This window comes from Castor canadensis, chromosome 13 (assembly GCF_047511655.1).
Source record: "Castor canadensis chromosome 13, mCasCan1.hap1v2, whole genome shotgun sequence".
Lineage (NCBI taxonomy): Eukaryota > Metazoa > Chordata > Mammalia > Rodentia > Castoridae > Castor > Castor canadensis.
Window position 1 is genome coordinate 36,143,075 of NC_133398.1, and position 18,201 is coordinate 36,161,275.

General features: G+C 40.0%; 1 protein-coding gene across 4 annotated transcripts in view; it reads right to left on the reverse strand.

Moving 5' to 3' along the window:
- The window catches only part of Frmpd1 (FERM and PDZ domain containing 1), a 161,969-nt gene extending 145,149 nt beyond the window's left edge, over positions 1-16,820 (reverse strand). For 2 of the 4 annotated variants that reach the window (XM_074051424.1, XM_074051422.1), the window contains exons 1-2: positions 16,594-16,820; positions 9,004-9,104 (exon numbers count right to left, since the gene is read on the reverse strand). The gene's annotated coding sequence lies outside the window, so the exon portion shown is untranslated. Of the gene's footprint in view, positions 1-4,472; positions 4,570-9,003; positions 9,105-16,593 lie in introns of all 4 variants that reach the window. The other 2 variants (XM_074051423.1, XM_074051429.1) reach the window with 2 other exon arrangements.
- Between the last annotated feature and the right edge of the window lie 1,381 nt (positions 16,821-18,201).

Consider the following 18,201-nt stretch of genomic DNA (forward strand, 5'->3'; position numbering starts at 1 on the left):
TAATAAAAGAAAAAGGAAAAAAAAATAAAAAATAAAAGAAAACAAAAACAGGCAAAAAAATAAATAAATAAAAATAAAGAGAGTTGAATACAAAAAAAAAAAAAAAAAAAAGCCCCAGCCTTCACCTGAGCAGGGAGCCACTAGTTTCTGGGCTCTGCTGCACTTCTCTAGCTGTAGCCTTTCCCTTCTCTCTAATAAATCCCACTTCATATACCAGCTTTGGCTCACAAGTCAGTCAGCTGCCTCACTTCTCTGCCTGTGAAGGCGAGGACCCTCCACACCGGCCCACAGTATTTCACACTGGCATGTAATACTTCCCTTCACACAAATTTCTGGCTATCATTTGAGTGAAAATGTTTTCATTATTTATCCCAAAGTAGATAACAAACAAACTGAAGGAAACAAAATTAAATTTCAAAATACAATAAACAATGAAAATATTAGATGCCAAGTCATCTTACAAGCATAGGATTTTTTTTTTTCTTTCAACACAAGGCATTGAAAACTGTCTATTAGGAACTGGGTTCTTTACAGCGCTGTTGCAAACACAAGCTCTAAAACATCATAGGAAGAAGGTACTTTATCATGTGCTCCTGGTACACAGAGCCTGGAATAGAAAGAAACAAGCTGAGGATAAACACGGGCCAGGAGATAATTTCATTATTGCTAAAAGCACAACATAACTGCCATACTTCCTGTATCACTTAAATACAAGAATATGAAAAGGATACAATTAAAACAGGACTTGAAAAAAATACTAAGTGCTCTAAGACTACCCTGCCAGAGCACCTAACAGGATTTCCAAAATATCATATAACAGTGGTCTACTTTGCCAAGCCCTTGAATAATTACCCTGAGTAGTTTTTTAAATAATCGTGATGATCAATAGCTACCATTTACTTAGAGTGTTCTTTATGTCTGGTCCTGGACTAAGGTATTTATGGTACATGTTATTTAATTCTCACAACAGTCTTGTGAAGAATATATTCTTTATTCTCATCTTATGCATTAGGGAAATAGGCCTTAAGTTGTGTGCCTTGCAAGTGGCAAACTGCTAACTATGCTTGGCTTCCACTATGCTGTGGTGCTCTGACCTGGAGGCACAGAACAGTGAATGTTCCATGCCTAATGATGCCTCTTTGTACAGAAGTGAAGAGGGAGAAAAGGAAGTCTAGCCTCATCTCGAAGCCTTTGGGTTTTGTTTTGCTAAGAGCTATCTTTCTTTATGGAAGTGATCATTTGACTGGTCTTGGTGTTAGTTAGTGAAGCTTCTGGCATTCCCAATGACCCTATGTTTCAGAGTAAAGATGGAGGGCAACTGCCCACTGCCTCCCAATTATCTCAAATTGAAGAATGCATCACAGCACCAGATCCAGATGTGGAGGGAGGAGGACAACAAGTGGGCCTGGGAATCCAGGGTATTTTCCTCCTGTTTGTAAATGTCATTGACATTTACAAAAGGTAGTATGTAGCTAATAAACACCTTCACTGTATCAAGCTAATACACCACGACAGCATAATGCAGGGTCCCCAAACATGACTGTAACACTTCAGATTCCACTTCTATGCAGCTTTTGTGCCCCAATGCTACAGGAACACATTTCTCTTTTCTTTTCTCCCATAAATATTTGTTTGTTTGGTTAGTTTTTTGATGTTTTGTTTTGTTTTGTTTTTGCATGCTCTCAGAACTTTATTAGGTTTTGGGCAAGAGGAAACCCCTGAAACAGTTGCCCACCTGGTGCAGGACAACTGGCATAGCGGGGCTTTTGCTTGGAGATAGTAGAAGAAGATCTTTGATTTTTAAAGCAGAGCTGACTGGCTGAACATCTGAGACCCAGTTCAGATTCTTTTTTTTTTTTTAAGGCCCAAAAAAAGGCAACAGGACCAGACCAGAAACAAAAGTCCCCGCTCTCTGTGCAAACAGAGACCCAGTTTATGTTGGGCAGGAGATTATCTCTGCTATTCCCAGATCAAGATTTGGTGGAAGGAGGGCTGTGACAAATGACAATAGAACAGGTTCTCAAAAACAGAGGTATAAAGTAATTACAGCGGGGAAAAAACTCAAATAATGGTTCACAAGGGAGTAAGATAAATCTTGATTCTTCATTGGTACCTGACCCCAATACCCAAACTGCCTTGAACCAGTCCTTCAGGGGCTGCTCTTAGCAGCCCACTGAGCAGAGGGCCGAGTGGGAGGCCTGAAGGCAGAAGGGTTATGGGGGCCTTACTTGGCTATAGTGAGAAGGGGTCTGGATGGGGAGAGCGGACTTGGCTGCCACCTGCAGTCACACCTCCTACTCCCCTAGGCTTCTATCACATTTACAAATATATACAATAGTGGGTCTGTCTCCCACAAATATTTGTTGACCACTTGGACAAGGTATAAGGATATAACAGAGATCAAGGCTTGATAACCACCCTCAAGGATTGTCTAGTCTAGAAGATAAATCGGACGAATATGCATACAATTAGCTAGGCCCAGTAGAGCTCACCTGTAGTCCCAGCTACTCTGAAGGCTGTTAGACAGGAGGATCACTTGAACCCAAGGAGTTCAAGGCCAACCTAAACATTTGATTATAATACTGGGTTGTGAATAGCACAATTGAGACAGGTACCAGAGGGACACATGTCACAGAGTAGAGAAGTCAGAGAAAGTTCACCTGAGAAAAGAAAACATTCCTATTTTTTCCTATTTGAAATAAATTTTATCCCCACTCCAATCTGAATTATATTCTACTTTGGATTGCTGTCATAGAAGCCCCGTGGCATTTTGGCTTGTATTAGTCACTTTAGGCTAGGTTTATCTCCTGCATTCCATTCAGTACAATTCACTTTGCACAAATACTGTGTTAGGTTGTTCTGGGCAAGAGGAATATGACAGTCAATCCCAGAACCAGTTCCTCAGGGACTTCGTAGGAGGAAAGCTATGCCACACAAGGATGGATGAAGCAAGAGCAATGGAAGAGAATGTGGGGGAAGATAGCAACCATTATAGGAGGCAAACATCCGGATGCTTTAGGGAAGAAGCAGCATTTGAGATGAACTTTGAGCAAGATTTCTCTAGGCAGAGACTAAATGAGAAGACTTCCTATGCTGCATAACAGATTTAGAAAGGGCAAATAGACAGGGAAAGAATGAGGCTGTGTTTGAGAGAAGTGTAATAAACCAATAAGACTGGCACATGGGGTACATGGTGGAGCACGGGGTGGAACTAGAGAAGAACCTAGAAAGATTAACTTGGACTAATCTATTGGAACTTAAATATTAGTAAGATACTTGCACTTAATATTTAAGGCAGTGGAGAGCATTTTTAAGTGGGATAAATATGTGACCAAAGTTATTGTACATGGATCATGACTGAGCAAAAAAACAGGGAGAGCAGTTAGGGAGCAATTGCACTAGTCCAGGTGGAAGGGACTATCATTGCTGGTGATAAGTGGCAGTGGGATGAAGACTTGACACTACTGACTCAGAGACTAAGTGTTATTTATTCATGTGTCCCCTGTAACATCCAGCACTGCTTCCTGCCCTGAGTTAAGTTTCACAAATATTTATGAAATCAGACTATATTAATGATTCAATTTGAAAGTATGAATTTATATTTTGCAGATGTTTTGGTCTTTTTATTTGAATCTGTCACTGAAGTCATTCAATTCCAAATGATAGAATATCCCTGCCCAAGGGTGGTCACTATCTGGTATTTCTGTGGCACCTCAGAGCAGTGGCACCTCATTGGCAATCCTTGATGATCTCATGCACCATTTTAATTGGTCTGCAGTTGTTTGTGCTGACAGACTTGTTTCCTTTCTGGAATAATCTGGGGCTGCCCCACCCTGTCCTTCTAGCTCAGTTACCTGGAACATCACTGGCAGAGAGGAGTCAGGGGCAAAGCATGCAAAGAATGGGCTCTTAAGGGGAGATCTAAAGACAATGACTTCTGGGACCATAACAGGACATCTGCTCATTAAACTGACAGTCCCTATAGGCAGGCATTTCTAGGAAAGGGTAAAGAAGAACAGTGCAAAACGGTGGGGTTCACACATATAGTATACCCTAGAACTTTAGGTGAGGCCTGATATATTTACATCAGGAAGGATCTCTTAAAACAGTTAAGATGACCCACTTAAAAAGTAACCCATCTCAACCTTAGAATTATGGATTTAATAAGGCTCCAGAGGCTCCTGAATCCAATCAAGTGAGGCCATGACTTCAATTTAATCATAAGATGATAGTTAAGTTTACTGAGCATTCACTATGTGCCACACACTTTTCCAAGCACTCCACTTATACTAATTAACATAATTTAATCCTCACAATAACCCTAAAAGTGAGTACTGTTATCCTTATTTTACAAGTGAGGAAACTGACCAGCATGGCTAGCAGAAGAAAAGACATGTCTCCATCTGAGGCACGAGGTGATGAGAGTCTGCATGGCATGATGGGAAAATCTGAAGTTTTGCATCAGAACATACCTGCCTTAGAAACCCTTCATAAAAGGCTGGTGGAGTGGCTCAAGTGGTAGAGAGTGCCTGCCTGGCAAATGTAAGGCCCTGAGTTCAAATACCAGTTCTGCAAAAAAAAAAAAAGAAATCCATCTTATATTAGTGAGGTTGGAAAAGTTACTTAACCTCTAAAGGTTTCAGTTTCCTGAGTATAGGATAGATGTAACACAATCTTCAAGCTTATGAGCAAAATAAGGCACCTAGTCCTGAGCCTGGCACAGTGTGGGTGTTCAGTAATGATCGATGCCTATAAGCAGTGGCAAAGGGTGGGGGGAGTGAAGGATAAGAAGATATCCTCACATATTAGAAGTATATGGAGGAAAAGACCCCTGAACGTGAAGAATCACTCATCTCTAGGCTCCCTGCTTTGATAGCAACATCTCTCAGGGACAGCAGCCCCTTCTTTTCCAGGACTTGAACTAGGACTTTGTTCCTATCACACCTGCCAGTGCTTCCCTCTGAGATCTGTCCGATCCTATTGTTCTGTCTCTTGGAGACAGGGATGGGACTGGGCACTTCTGCTGATTAAGCCCTCTATCTGATAGGAGAATTCTCAGTCATGGGTCTCATCCTAAGCCTCAACATAGAACTTCTGTGCTTGATCTTCAACGTGGACAAATTCAATAATGGTGTTATCTGATATTTCTTTTCAGTATAGAGAGAGTTTTAAAAAATCTTTTTTGTCATGGTGAAAAGGCAGAAAGGGGCCTAAGGTCTGAGCTCTGTCTCTATGTCTTATTAACTGTGTGACCATGAGTAATTCCAATCTATGCCCTTTTTACCTCATGACTTCTCAAGATGATGAGATATAATAACAGATAATAACAGTGATTGTGTGTTTTGATTATAAAGAAACACATGAATGGGGTTGCAAGGGTTGTGATCACTAAGGTCTTACCTGTTTGTGAAATTCTGACAGTGTTAAGTAAGGTTGTTCCAAGTCATCTGGGACTGGGTGTGTGTGTGTGCAGACTCTCAAGACCATAAAGTCCCTCTGTGCCATAGTTCTAGTGGCAACAGTGAGTGATCCTGAAAGAATTAGAAAAGAGACTGTCCTCTGAGAGTTAAACCAGGCCATCAACACATAATAGATTAGAGCAGAGATCTGCTAAGTCACCTTAAAGAAACAGTTGTTCTCAAACCCAGAAAATTTGATGAAATCTGAAGGGAATCTAAAGAAGAAAAGCTCCATCAGAAGGGAGGCTATCTAGCCATGAGAGCATGAAAAAAAGGGTCAAACAAGCAAAGATTGGCATAGCTCATTTAATACCATCCAGGGCAGAGGGACTAAGTCAAGAAGGTAGTAAGACAGTAACTGAGGTAATTCTGGAATCAAGTATCTTCTTATTATAGCTAAGCCAGATGCCTTTAAACATTCTTTCAATGTGTTTCCCTTGTTTTAATTCCAAATTTATCAAGCAAACTAATTATAGCTTAGCTTCTCAAACTGAAGCTTTAGATCCACCTACAGGAAGTGAATACATTAGCCATAGGATCTGGACATCTGGTGAATTAATAAACTGATACCTGATTATAATAGGACTTTTCCTATGGTCTGCCTACAGGACTGGAATGCTCCAGTCATAGGACTTGGGCATTCAATACCTTCAGCAATTCTAATTTTTCTTGTAAATTACTAAGTTGGTGCCCTGGTTATACACAGAAGCCTTAGAGCCAAAACCTACCATTGAATGCTGACAAGCCCAATTTCTGAGTCTCATGGGCAAAGAGCCAGAACCTGACCCTGAGAGATCATTGAGATAATGCCACTTGTGAAAGCCTTTTGGGAAGCATTCCAGCCAGCCTTTTCCTGGACTCATTTAGTCCTTATCATTGTCCATACCATTCTTTTTGGAACAGGACAGGAGAAACTGACCACCTCCCCCCCATGCAATGCAGGGAATCCCTCTGTGGAAAGCCTGCCAGTCAATGGATAAGTCCACTGTATGCCTCTCTTTGGGATCCTAGCCTGTCTTCCCCATGTTATTCCTCATTGTTCCTCTACATCCACTCTGAATTCCAAACTTGGCATCTTTGTCATGTTGTCCATCTCTGCCTAGAATAAATTTTTCCTCTCTACTCCTTAGCCCCACATGCCAAATCCCACTTTGATTTAAGACTCAGGTTAGGTGCTCTCTGTTCCATAACCACTCCCATAATTGCTATTCCATCTCTGAAGTCCCATATCTCATTTCCTGTTCATTGCATTTTCTGTCTTGTGTTAGAGTATTAACAGAAATGTGAAGTCTACAAGAAACAAAAGTCCTCATTCGGTTCAGAGCAGTCTTCTCTTACAGAAAAAGCTTACTGGGAAATGGGGTTTATTCAGTCTTTCATTTTTTTTATAAATATAAAAAAGAGTTTGAGCTGGGTATGTGGCTCACATGGTAAAGTGTTTGTCTAGCAAGCACAAGGCCCTGAGTTCAATTCCCAGTACCACCAGAAAAAAAGAAAGAGGATTTGATAGGTAGACTCTTATTTATTTATTAAATAATTTAATAACTATTTCCTGAGTGCCTCTACAAGCCAGGTAAATGGCTGCAATGGTGAAAAAAACTAATAAGGCTTCTACCCCCATGCAGCTTCCAATATAATGGAGAAGACAGACACTAAAAAAAGAGAAAGAAATTGCAGCTGTCTTAAGTGCCATGAAGCAGTACACATGCACAGTATGTGAGAGGACAGAAGAGGCTTTTCTGGGAAAGTTACATTAAGTTGAAATCCAAAGGCAAGTAGGAGTTGGCCAGGAGAAGAGGAAGAGGTTCTTGAGAGAATGAGTTAATGCTCAGTGTCCACTGTTGCTGAGCTGTGACAGCCTGTGGTCCTCAGTACCTGGTCCGCTATCTTATCTTCAGATAATGCTAAGAGCACATTAATAAGTATTTTTCTTCTGACTCTGTTTTCTAGCTCCAGGAAGACCACTCCATTTGCATTAACAGTCATCAAAGTATGATATGATTCGTTAAATTTAAGCTTTCTTAGTCATAATTATATCCCCATTGACCAACAGATGCTGCTTATTCATTTCATGCTAACTTCCCTAATTTCATTCTCAAAAGGTACCATTAACTTCATGCTTTAAGGGCTCTCATTGTCATTCTACCACCTGTAAGATATTTAAAAAAAAATCTTTGTTAACCACTGTTTCCCCAGTGTTATGATAGCTGCCTCATAACAGGTGCTCAGTAGACATTTGTTAAATGGATGGATGGATTTTACCTTATCTCATATACCACAAGCTTTCTAAGAGCTCAGTACTTACTTAGTTCGCATTTGGGTTCTTCTAGTCCTTAGGACAATGCCTTACTCATAGTAAGCAGTCAATCAACAAGTTATTTGAAAATAAAAAATTATCTAGCCTTTACTTGAACTTTTTTAGGTCTGGGGAAAAACGCCTTGCTTTTTCAGGTAATTGATGCCAGTTGAGTTGCTCTAGCTGTTAGAGTCCATCTCCTTCTTGGGATAACATCTGCCTCCCTACTGGTCCTAGTTCTGTGTTTTGAATCTATGAAATATAACTCCACAGCCTCTTCCCCATGGCAGCCCTTCTGATACTGAGAACAGTGGCCAGGTTCTCTGCAGTTACTTACAAACAGCATACCTCTCCAGTGTGAACTCAAGTTCTTCAAAATACTTTGAAGTACTCCTAACATACTTCAAAGGAGGACGCACCCCTCCTAGGTTTGTAGGGCATTATGAACTCCTACAGAGAGTCACTGTGCAAGCACGTTCTTTCTGCCACTCAGGAACCCAAACCGGAACTAACAGGGATAACAATAATTAATGTTTACTTCACAATTAATTATGGCTTACTGGTTAATCCACACAAACACCCCTGGGATTTAGGTCAGGGTTTCCAGGCCTATAAATGGTCAAGAAAATGAGGCAGAAGACAAGGTTCTAAATGTATTTTTGCACAGATGCTGTGACCAAAGAGAGAACTGTAGGGCTGAGGGATCAGTGTCTCAAGAGCCAATATCCAGGCTGATCCATCCGTGGTCATCACTAGCCTCCCTCCTTGACTGAGAGAATCACTTTGAGTTCAACCTCATTATGACCAGATCTGTGAGATGCTGCACATTCTAGAGTGAGAGGTCAAGGGAGAAGGCCATGCAGAGGTCAGACATTGAGGGTTTACTGAGTGCTAATTCCACCTTAGATTCTGAGTACTGAAATATTTCAACAATGTTACCAAATACAATATCTCCCATGTAACAGCCCAAAGCTATATATACAGGTTTGATATAGTATTTGAAATAAGAAGTGTTAGCTGGAGGCTCAGATATCTTTTTGTTACACATAGATTTTATTGTAGTGGGATTTATTCTGAATCCTCTTCGAACTGATCCACTTGAGTTACAAAGAGTCTACTAAAATAAGTGTGTGTTTGATTTTTATCAATTTCATGGTATTGTAAATGTACAAGACATTTTCAGTGATTTTTTTGAAAGCAAAGAATACTTTAAAAACCATTTATAATATAAATAAATGCCTTCTTTACCTTGGGTTTTCAAGTGTAAAGCTTCCTCCAAACAACAATTCTTTACTTTTGAGGAGATTCTGAGTCCTTTAACAATCTGGTGATAGCCACGTGGACTTTTCCTAGAAGAAAACATAGATTCACATATAAACAAAACAGTGCATACAATAACAGGGTCTATGATCTCAAGGGTAAGAACTTACAGCTTCTCACATATATTGCTGATGAAAATGCAAAACTATAGAGGGAAATTTGGCAATATCTATCAATATTACAAAATCATACACCCTTTCACCAAGCAGCTCCACATTTAGAAGGTTATTCTACAAATATATTTTTATATGGGTGAAATAATGTTTGTACAAAAATATCAACTGTAGTACTAGTTATTATAGAAAAATTTTGGAAATGACTTTAATGTCCATCAATAGATGACTAGATAAATAAGGTATGTCCAAAGCTGAATACAATGACTCTTTCTTCAAAAAATGAGGAAGTTAATTCATGTACTGATTGGACACAGTATCTAAACTATGATATGATAAATGAAAAGAGTGAGATATAGGCCATTTATATATATGAAAAGTAAGAGGGTTGGACATGTAAAATGGCTGCTATTGAAAACACATATAGCAGTTCTTTGAAAAATTGAGTATCAAGCCACCACAGGATCCAGCAATTCCACTGTTAGATATACACCCAAAAAAACTGAAAGCAGAGACTCAAAGAGAGTTGTGCACACACAAGCACACACACACACCCCACGCACAATGCAGTCAGCCTTTTAAAGGAAGGAAATTCTGGATTGGGGCTATAGCTCAGTGGTAGAGCACTTGCTTAGCATGCATGTGGCCCTAAATTCAATCCCTAGCAATGAAAGACAAAAAGGGAAGGAAGGAAGGAAATTCTGGCACAGCATGGATGAAACTTGGGGACAGAAAGTCAAATGGCAGTTGCCAGAGACTGTGGGGAGAAGAAAATTGGGAGTTGTTTAATGGATCTAGAGTTTCAGTTTTGCAAGATGAAAAAGTTCTAAAGATTGGCTGCATAACAATGTGAATGTACTTAACATTGTTGAATTCTACATTTAAAAATAATTAAGACTATAATTTTTAAGATATGGGTATTTTTATTGCAATTTTTAATAGGTAGACAAAGAATTAAAAATAGGGATACAGTATAAGTATAGAATATCTTTGGAAAGGAACATAAGAAGTAGGTAATATTGTTGCTTCCAGAAAGGAACTAATAGACATAAAAGGAAGGAAAATATTTTAAAGTTGTAAACTATATTGCATACATAAAATTATATATAAAACATTTGTGCATAGTTTAAAGAAAAAGAATAAAATAGCTACCCTTGTCCTTACCTCCTATGTTAAGAAACAGAATATCATCCTTTTCTCAGAACTTCCCATTGTTCTTTCCTTGATCATAGTCTTGGAGGAAAACATTTCACGGTACGCTCTCTCAAATTTGAATTTCTTACAACATGTTACCTAATTTAAAAATGTATATTTAACCAGGTGTGGTGGCTCCTGTCTGTAATCCTAGCTACTCAGAGTTTCAGAGGATCACAGCTCAAGGCTAGTCCAAGAAAAAAGTTAGCATGACTCCCTCTCAAATAAAGGCTGAATACAGAGGATACACCTGTCATCCCAACTACACAGGAACCATTACTAGGAAGGGTCACCATCCAAGCCAGCCCAGGCATAAAGTAAGACTGTCTCAAAAATAACCAACACAAAAAGGGCTGGAGGCATGGCTCAAGTGATAAGAGTTCCTGCCTGGCAAGCACAAGACTCTGAGTTTGAGCTCCAGTATCGCCAAAAAAAAAAAATGCATATTTGAAAGCCTCTGCATTCCATGTCATGAGATGTTGACTGAAATGTGGTACAGAGTCTATGGCCCTACCACCCTGAATACGCCCGATCTCATCTGAAATGTGCTACAGGAAACATGGTACACTAAAAATGCAAGCTACATACACTTGGGCATCCTGAATTGAAAGCAAATGGGCTTTATACCATCTAGGATATGCCATGTAGGAAAACTGGTTAAACTTCAGTTCTGGAATCAAAGGGTCTGGGTTTGATTCCCAGCTTTACTATTTAATATTTGTATAAAGTCAAACAAGTCTTAAGCTTCACTTTCTTCATTTATTCAGTTACTCAACAAATTGAGTGTCTCTTATGTGCTTACTATTTTTGTGTGTGTGTGTGTGTGTGTGCTTACTGTCTTGAACACTGGGGAGACCACAGTAAAGAAGAGAAACAAAAACCCTGCCTTTATGAAGCTCACATTTCTGTTGATTAGACAGACAATAAACTAAGTGAGTAAGAAAAATATATTGTATGCCTGTTGGTGGTGAGTGTTGGGAAAACTAAAGCAGGAAAGGATTATAGGGATGCTGGGGAGAGCTGTCAACTAAATAGTGTCAGGGAAGGCCTTTCTGGGAAAGTGACATTGGAGTCAACACCTGAAAGAGAGGCAGATCCAAACCCTGCGCATATGGTGATGGTGGAAAAAGCATTTCAGGTGGGGGGAGGAGTAGGGGTGACAGCTCTGGGGTAGGAGCAGGCTTGTCTTTCCTGAGGAAAAGCCAGGAGGCTAGAGTTGCTGGAGCCAGCAAAGGAGACTGAAAAGTAGATGACATCAGAGAAGAAACTGGCCCTTGCTGAATCTATGTAGCCATTGTAAGGGCCTTTATTTCCACTCTGAGTTAGATGGGAAACCTCAGAAGGTTGTGAGCTTGCATTTTAACAAGAGCGGTGGTTCCCATGATGAGGACAGACTTCCTTCTGCACAAGGGACTTCTTTCTATAATCATCCAGATGAAAGAGGAGGTATTGAACCACGGTAGGAACCGCAGAGGAGGTACAAGTAGTCATGATTCTGGATATAGTTTAAAGGTGCAGTGACAAGATTTGCTAACTGGAGATGGAGTATGAGGGAAAGAGCTGAGTCAAAGATGACCCCCAAGGTTTTGGCCTCGGCAGCTGGCACCGCCATTATCTGGAATGAGGAAGACTAGCGGTCAGGTTTGATAGAGGTAAGAGAATGAAACAGGAAATGTTAACAGCCAACTTTTGGATATTTTAAACTTGAGATACCCACTAAACATCCAAACAGAGATGTTGAATAAACAGTTGAATGTTTGGTCAAAAATTCAGCAAGGCTTGAATAATGTACATCTGTAAAATTATGATAATAACATAATAATACCTACATCGTAATAATTATTGGGAAGATTAATCATGACAATGCATGTAAAACTCTCAGTGCAGCAGAGCCTGCCCAAGATATCTGGAATACATGTTAGCTACCCTTGTTATTAAAATTTAAATACTCAGTATTTCTAAAGTTATAAGTGTAATTGCCTTCAAGATTAATAAGTTGTTTCTGTTATCAGTTCCCAGGAATGATTTGCAAAAGAAAACAAAAGCTTGAGTCATGGCTATGTCTTTGTAATTGAGTTTTAGCCCATCAGACTTTAAAATTTTGAAGAGTTTTGCATGCATGCTACAGTCTTTATAAGGGAGGTTATATTAAGTTTCTTAAATAATCAGCTTGTAACTTCATTGACCTAGAAATTCTTCCATGTTTTGTCGTTGTTGTTTTAGCAGTGCTGGGAATCAGACCAAGGGCTTCACACTTGCTAAGCAAACACTACCACTAAGCTTCACTCCCACCCCTTTACATGGTTCTTGCTTCTTCTTCTTCTTCTTCTTCTTCTTCTTCTTTTTTAGGTACTGGGGTTTGAACTCAGAGCCTTGTGCTTGCCAGGCAGTTGCTCTACACTTGAGCCACTCACTCAGCTTATTGTTTTAAGGAGGGTTTGACATGAAGAGTGAGGCAGGTTATCAGGGGAAACGGACCCTCTGGGGAAACAGCCCCAACACACTCCTGTGGCTTTCTGACACTAGAGATTTAAATGGAACCAAGCATGGGAACCTGAATGTCCTGTCTAAACCTCAATAGCTATAGATGTTATCAAGGGCCACAAGTTTATCTGGGTCCCTTTAAATTTGATTCACAAAAGCCACAACCTGGGTCTTCCTGAAATAGCAAGCTTTTAAGAAGAACTATCTTGGAAGAAGCATGTCCTTGCTATCTCCTATTAATTTATCCAGCGATCTCTGGCTGTTTTATGTTAGGAAAATAGAAACGAAAGCTGGTATGGTTTTATGACACATTTCTAGATCTTTGAAGCAATGAGTGCCTGACATCAAAACCTAAAAATGGGGTTTCTCATTATTTTTACATCTCTTTGAATTTAGGTTTATAAATCCCTGATCCTGTAATTCTTTTCAATATCTATGATAGGCCTAGTGCTCAATAAGTGTTTATTAACAAATCCCCCTAATCTCCATCTGCATCCAAAGGAAAAAAGATGTTGAACTGGTCCAAACAGTTCAAAAATGCTTGTGTAACAATCAGTTACAGAGGTCACATACAATCACAGCCCCTGTTTGATGGATTTAGCTACAGCAGCAGAACACAGACACAGGTAGATGTATCAGTGAGGGGACAGAGACAGAAGAGGAACAACAATGCAGAGGAGTGCTCTTTCCCCAAATCCTTGCTAGCTTCCATCTTTAAACAGGAGGTTTACATAAACTGAACTGATCACCGCTAATGAGGAGGTCATTGCTCAATTAAATTTCATGAAGCACCCATTTCATTCCTTCCCCCTGGTTCTTTTGTAAGTTTCTAGTGGTTTCTACATTCACGGTCACTATGCTTCAAAAAATAGCTCCATGTGACTCTCCGGAGTTGGGAATGAAGTACACCTTGGTATCCCATAACCCAGCAGGACATGTGTGGGAGGGATTTGAAGGTTCTCTTACATCTGTGGTTCCCTGACATCCCACTCCAGTACTGGAGTTCTCCAGAACTCCAGGCGGAGGCCCCTGAAATAGCTAAGAACTGATAACTTTTATAAACTGAGCCTATAAAGTTGATTTGTGAAAAGAACTTTGTGAATTTGTGCCCTGTAACTGTTTTATTAACTTTTCAGTAAATTTTAGTTTTATATGTTTCCAGCCAAGCTGGGAGAGAAAAGGAAAGCGTTTCATTTGTATGCAGGCATGGTGGTGACTGTAGAAAAGGTTAGCAAGAAGCACTCATGTTGGGTAAGAGCTTTAAACTTTTCAATGCAAGTTGGCCAGAAAAATGCAGGTGTTTTTGTTTTTGTTTGTTTGTTTTTTCATGGGCAGCACGAACATAAAGTTTATTATCCAAACTAGAATACTTTGGAGACTAAAACGAGGCAATATTATAATGTCACCAATTCAATAAACATAAACTGGGTGATCCAGGCAAATCTGACATCACCAAATAAGTCCCTAGCCTACCAAAATTTCTTCATTGCTCATGAGTCCCAACCCAAAACAAAATTCCATTAAGCAAATGCCCTCTTCTATGGGGACAAATAGATCCTAGTATTCATGAACACAAGAGCACATTTCTTTCTTTCCTCCCCCTTCTCTCATCCAACAATCTCTCTAGCTATTCTATCTACCCAGCCTTGCTGCAGCTTTAGTTCTGACATTCTTGCTCCAGAAAGTTCACTCAGGAGTCTGGAGGTTATACAACCATCCTGCTTTCAGTGAGTGAGCAGCAAACTGAATGCTTAATATCCTACTAAGAGTGACAATTGAATTAGTCCTGTCTGCTGTGTAGTAGGCAGTGTTTCTCATACTAGCATGGCTCCTCTAGGTCACAGGATAGGCCCGACCTAATCCTATCTCTGCAGTGGCCAATGCCGCATAGGGTTGGTGTAGAGTGAGTTCTCAGAGTGTGCCATAGAATGGTCAGGCCATTGCCTCACATCTCTTGGCTCTGGGTCCTGGGTGCCCACAGTTTTCCTTCCCTCTCAGTGTGAATCCTGCCCATAGTTCTCCATCAGCTGCTTGGACTGGGCTTCTGCTGCCAGCCCTTGGGCACTGATTAATATTCTATGTCTTCCAAGCACAGTACTGAGACAAACAGAGCCTCCCCCAGATTCCAGGTACCAGGTTTGTGTATAGGCTGTCTTCCGGGTTCCATTCTGTTTAGAAACATGCAACAAAACTCATTACCTTTCCAGCCTTAGGTGCTGCAGACACAGAATTAGAGTCATATTCAAACTTGAAAGGCTATAAATGCACCAAGACATGGTGATTAATCGCAACAACTCTGCAGCTGAACTGCCTGGGTCTGTATCCCAGCTGCGCCAACTTACCACTTACCACCTGAGTTTTCCATTTTGTAAAATGGACATAAGGCAGCTGACATCGAGTGTTGACGTGAGAATTATATTCAATGATTTAGAACTATGTCTGGCACAGAGTAACACTCAGTAATGCTAACCAGTACTATCTTTGTGTTTTGGCTCCTCTTCCTGAGGCTTTAAATTTAACCCATTTCCCTTCATTCTCCCTGGTTCATTTCTCAGAAGTGTCTTTTCCTTGCTCCTGGCCCACCTCAATGCTGGTCCTCCAAGGACACATTCCCACACTAACATCTGGATGATGTCTTATCCACTAGAATTCAAATCCAAAACCTTCAAGAGGTTAGGCGGTTATCTACCTTCTCTGACTCCAAGTGAATTACCACATAACTATTTTTCTACAGAGGAAAAAACTTGGTCAACACAGAAGAACAAGATTTGAGAGAAGTCACCCTGAACCAGAAGCCTGTGTACTTGAGCAAATGTTATACCTGCAGATTTCCAGTTCTGTCAAGGACAAAGATGGACGTTTCTACTTGCCTCTCAGAAATTCTGATACCAGTAAGAGTGAACAGAAAGAATTTTCCCAGAATTGTTGACAATCATCTTTCTTCTCTACTCATCCTAAATTCTTTACCAGGTACTAGAGCTTTCTGAACTGGTAATGATTGGTTTTGACATATTGATTTAATTAGGCAAAAATATACTTTATCTTTAACATACTTATCAAGGCCTCTATCAATCAATTAAGACAAGTAAATTTCAAAATAAACTGAATTTAAAAAAAAAAAAGCAGGGCTAAGGCAATTCTAAATATCTATAACTTGCAACTGTGGATGTGGCTCAGTGGTAGATCATTTGCCTAGCATGGGCAAGGCCCTGACTTCCATCTCTGACCCTTCAAATAATAAGTCAATAAACAATAATAGGCCTCATAGTTTTTAAATAAATAAATAAATTTCCACAACATGGTAAGTTCATCACCTTAAACTCCAAACAATCTCAACTCATGACTTCAGTTCAATTCAGTAACACTGTGCTGCTATCTTATTGGTCCCAGCCAATGTTGATGGCAATACTTAAATAAATAATTTCAATATAAAACAAATGATCAAAACTCTCAGCTAATAATCATAAAAAGTTTTCCCCAAATGTGGTCATTTTAGTAAGAGAAAATTACCACTGCTCTGCCAATCACCTCCTCTACTCCAATCCTTGGAAAGGCTTCCTTCTGATAGACTTGAGTTAGATCTTTATGACACTAAGGTGAGTGAGCTATTGTCCCCCAGAGCTCTCTACTTCCAAGATGACATGAATGAATCTCTGTCCTCGTTTGATTTCTTTTTACAGAAGACTTCAGCTGAACTGAAGTTGCCACATGCTCCTAATCCACTTACCTGCTTCCTTCCACGGATGTTCACAGTCCTCACACTAGCCACCAAGCATCAGTCCTGGAAGGAACGTTAATGACCAGCCATTTGAACCTTTCATTTTACAAACATGGACTCTGGAGCCTACAAAGAGGTAGACACTTGACCAAGGTCACACAGCTCATTAATTCAAGAGCTGGGACTAGAATTGCCAAACTGGAGATTCATCTCCCTGTGGTGTCATTCTTCCAACCGGTTCTTTTGCTCTCTGCCCCACTTGGCTTTCATACAGTTGACACACAGTCCACACCCTTCTGAGATGTGCCAGCAAACTGCAAGGCTCATCTAGAATGAACTAACCCAGCTCTGCTGGCCTGCGGCTCTTTACCTGCAGAGGAATGAGTGTAGTGTGGCTCTCTTGGAAACACAGTGTGTCAGGATGCATGCAAGGTTCAAGTGTATCCCTCACTGTATGTCTGCAAGTCTGCAATGCTGGCAAGTCGCTTATAACCTCCGAAGCATCAAAGTTCTTTTTCCCTACAACAAAAGCTTTGTTACTGTCCACAATAAAAACTTACCTAACAGTAAACATTTCTTTAAGAAGACCACTAGAAGTCTTTCTAGGTACTTCAGGGATACAAAAATGAGCAGACATGATTCCTATCCTTATTGAGTGTAGGACATAAACACATAGACAATGACAAGGTGTTATGTTTGGTGCTTTGGCACTTGGACAGGAGTAGGCACAGGTGTAATGGACACATAGAAGCAACAGCTAAAGCAGTACAGGAGAAATAGCAGAGGCTTTTTCAAAAAGATCTTTTTTATTTACAACTATTTAAGATCTATAGCAAAGTTGCAAAGATAGTACAGAGACTCCCATATGCCCTTCACCCAAGTATCCTGAGTATGAACATCTTATTTATTTATTTATTTTATTTTGCATACTGGGGATTGAATTCATGGCTCAAACTTCCTAGGTAAGTGTTCTACCACTTGAGCTACACCCCCCCACTCCGGTTCTTTTGCATTTAGTTTGCTTTTCAGTTAGGTTTCCTATGATAACTTTGCCCAGGCTGGCCATAGACCTAAACCCTCCTATCTTTGCCTCCCAAGTAGCTGGGATTATAGGCATGCATCACCACACTTGGCTCTAGCATGAGCATCTTATATTACAAAGCGCAATTGCTACAATTGAGGTCACAGTGGGCTATTACTACTATTAAACTTTTAACATCTAAGATGATTTCTTAATGACAATAGGAGTAATCCAGATGAAGAACTGGGAAAAGGAATTTTAATCAATAAGGAAGCATGTACAAAGGCCCAAAGTGAAGATTTTGCTGAGTTCAGGGAACAGCCAGTAGTTCAGAATGTGGTGATGGTAGTGATGGTAGTGAGAGACTGGATGAGAAAAAAGAGAAAAATGGAGGAAGGGTAAAGAAGATGCACCAGGCTGAGGAAAAGAAGTAGCAAGGGATGATGCCGGGGAGGAAGATGGGGATCAGAGCAATAAAAAACCTCTGAACAGGACCGAAGCATTTGTGCATTTTCTTGAGAGCAATGAAAAAATGATTAAAGTATTTTATATGGGATACTGAAATTACAAAAATTTTATTTAGAAATACCACTCAG